This window comes from Protomyctophum bolini (assembly GCF_963924005.1).
Source record: "Protomyctophum bolini genome assembly, chromosome: 24".
Classification (NCBI taxonomy): Eukaryota; Metazoa; Chordata; class Actinopteri; order Myctophiformes; family Myctophidae; genus Protomyctophum; species Protomyctophum bolini.
Genome location: NC_137885.1, coordinates 29,750,142 through 29,753,726, shown reverse-complemented (window position 1 = coordinate 29,753,726; position 3,585 = coordinate 29,750,142).

Sequence of the window (3,585 nt, the reverse complement as noted above, 5' to 3'; positions counted from 1 at the left end):
CCAGAGGGTTGGGGCTGCCTCTCTGGGGGGGAGAGTTCCAGAGGGTTGGGGCTGCCCACACTGTGTGCTGCCTCTCTGGGGGGGAGAGTTCCAGAGGGTTGGGGCTGCCACACTGAACGCTCAACCAAATACATTTGGTTTCCCCTTCAAATCTACTCTCACCTGCTCCTTCTCCTCTTGTTTGTTTAAGTGATCGTGATGTTTGGAATGCCCCAGGGCTGTCAGTTTGACAAAGTTGAGAGCTTTGATCCACTGACCAATCAGTGGAAGAATATTATTGGACCGGATGGACGACTGCCCTCGGAAGTAACTGTATATGAATATGCTGTGGTTTCATCAGGTGAGGATTACCATCGTAGTCAATCTACTTAGGACATGTAATGGGTCTTACGACTCCTACTGTTACCTCAGAATAGACTGACTGCTAACTAAGCCTCATCCAGTGATGGTGTTTGTTCAAGGCTAGTTTTAATTGCAACCATCATATCATCTTAGTTTATGTTGGATAAGCTAGGAATGTAATCTTGCGCGCACACAAAAGATAATTAGCATGTGAGCGTTGCAGTAGCAGCCAGTAGAGGGACAGCCAATGCATCTATTGTTATCAGAGGAGGGTTTTATTTGGCTAGGTGGGGCAGCGACCTGAGTTTATCTATTGTTATCAGAGGAGGGTTTTATTTGGCTAGGTGGGGCAGCGACCTGAGTTTCATCTATTGTTATCAGAGGAGGGTTTTATTTGGCTAGGTGGGGCAGCGACCTGAGTTTCATCTATTGTTATCAGAGGAGGGTTTTATTTGGCTAGGTGGGGCAGCGAGCTGAGTTTCATCTATTGTTATCAGAGGAGGGTTTTATTTGGCTAGGTGGGGCAGCGACCTGAGTTTCATCTATTGTTATCAGAGGAGGGTTTTATTTGGCTAGGTGGGGCAGCGACCTGAGTTTATCTATTGTTATCAGAGGAGGGTTTTATTTGGCTAGGTGGGGCAGCGACCTGAGTTTCATCTATTGTTATCAGAGGAGGATTTCATTTGGCTAGGTGGGGCAGCGACCTGAGTTTCATCTATTGTTATCAGAGGAGGATTTTATTTGGCTAGGTGGGGCAGCGACCTGAGTTTCATCTATTGTTATCAGAGGAGGGTTTTATTTGGCTAGGTGGGGCAGCGAGCTGAGTTTCATCTATTGTTATCAGAGGAGGGTTTTATTTGGCTAGGTGGGGCAGCGACCTGAGTTTCATCTATTGTTATCAGAGGAGGATTTTATTTGGCTAGGTGGGGCAGCGACCTGAGTTTCATCTATTGTTATCAGAGGAGGGTTTTATTTGGCTAGGTGGGGCAGCGACCTGAGTTTCATCTATTGTTATCAGAGGAGGGTTTTATTTGGCTAGGTGGGGCAGCGACCTGAGTTTCATCTATTGTTATCAGAGGAGGGTTTTATTTGGCTAGGTGGGGCAGCGACCTGAGTTTATCTATTGTTATCAGAGGAGGGTTTTATTTGGCTAGGTGGGGCAGCGACCTGAGTTTCATCTATTGTTATCAGAGGAGGATTTCATTTGGCTAGGTGGGGCAGCGACCTGAGTTTCATCTATTGTTATCAGAGGAGGATTTTATTTGGCTAGGTGGGGCAGCGACCTGAGTTTCATCTATTGTTATCAGAGGAGGGTTTTATTTGGCTAGGTGGGGCAGCGACCTGAGTTTATCTATTGTTATCAGAGGAGGGTTTTATTTGGCTAGGTGGGGCAGCGACCTGAGTTTCATCTATTGTTATCAGAGGAGGATTTCATTTGGCTAGGTGGGGCAGCGACCTGAGTTTCATCTATTGTTATCAGAGGAGGATTTTATTTGGCTAGGTGGGGCAGCGACCTGAGTTTCATCTATTGTTATCAGAGGAGGGTTTTATTTGGCTAGGTGGGGCAGCGAGCTGAGTTTCATCTATTGTTATCAGAGGAGGGTTTTATTTGGCTAGGTGGGGCAGCGACCTGAGTTTCATCTATTGTTATCAGAGGAGGATTTTATTTGGCTAGGTGGGGCAGCGACCTGAGTTTCATCTATTGTTATCAGAGGAGGGTTTTATTTGGCTAGGTGGGGCAGCGACCTGAGTTTCATCTATTGTTATCAGAGGAGGGTTTTATTTGGCTAGGTGGGGCAGCGACCTGAGTTTCATCTATTGTTATCAGAGGAGGGTTTTATTTGGCTAGGTGGGGCAGCGACCTGAGTTTATCTATTGTTATCAGAGGAGGGTTTTATTTGGCTAGGTGGGGCAGCGACCTGAGTTTCATCTATTGTTATCAGAGGAGGATTTCATTTGGCTAGGTGGGGCAGCGACCTGAGTTTCATCTATTGTTATCAGAGGAGGATTTTATTTGGCTAGGTGGGGCAGCGACCTGAGTTTCATCTATTGTTATCAGAGGAGGGTTTTATTTGGCTAGGTGGGGCAGCGACCTGAGTTTCTATTGTTATCAGAGGAGGGTTTTATTTGGCTAGGTGGGGCAGCGACCTGAGTTTCATCTATTGTTATCAGAGGAGGGTTTTATTTGGCTAGGTGGGGCAGCGACCTGAGTTTCATCTATTGTTATCAGAGGAGGGTTTTATTTGGCTAGGTGGGGCAGCGACCTGAGTTTCTATTGTTATCAGAGGAGGGTTTTATTTGGCTAGGTGGGGCAGCGACCTGAGTTTATCTATTGTTATCAGAGGAGGGTTTTATTTGGCTAGGTGGGGCAGCGACCTGAGTTTCTATTGTTATCAGAGGAGGGTTTTATTTGGCTAGGTGGGGCAGCGACCTGAGTTTCTATTGTTATCAGAGGAGGATTTTATTTGGCTAGGTGGGGCAGCGACCTGAGTTTCCTGATGGTGCCTAGCTACACTTCTGGTCTCGCACTTCATTAGATTCATGAGAATGTTAAGAAACACATGCAAAGTTTAAGCCGCTTATATTTATGATAGCTTTTGTGTATTTGTGATGGAGACAGTGGGTTCCAAAAGCTGTGAGCGGACTGGTTCAAGTTCAACACACTACGGAGCAACTATTGTACCTCACCATTCAGTAAACCTAGTAAGACGTAGTGTTGCACCATACAGTAAACAAGGTGTAGTGTTGCACCAGTTGAGTGTACATATGATTGACAGGCAGTAGAGTAGACACTTCACATTGCACAACGTTATTGGTCAAGGAATACTGGGAACAGTGATTTTTGGCCATTTTAATTGCTGATAAATCACAGGCAAGGTGTTAAATGATTACTACAAGAATGTTACCTACTGCATGCAGCCAGTTGGTATACAGCCCACCTTGCAGCTTATGACACTCTTTGGCACTGGTTTTGGTGAATGCTCTGGCTTTATAAGTAAACCATCACAATAAGACGGAAGATGTGTGAAGAAATGTAAAGTTGTGTATGCCTATTCTGCTCTTCTTCCACCATAGATTCCACTCTGTATTCCTATGCTTGTGGCTTGTGGCAGTGTAGCAGAGAGATGTGGCGCTATGATGTTCACTATAACTCATGGTTGAAGATGGCTTCCATGAATGAGCCACGCTATCGATTCAGTAAGTTTGTATATCACACACTATTCTTTTCCTTCAAATAATAGA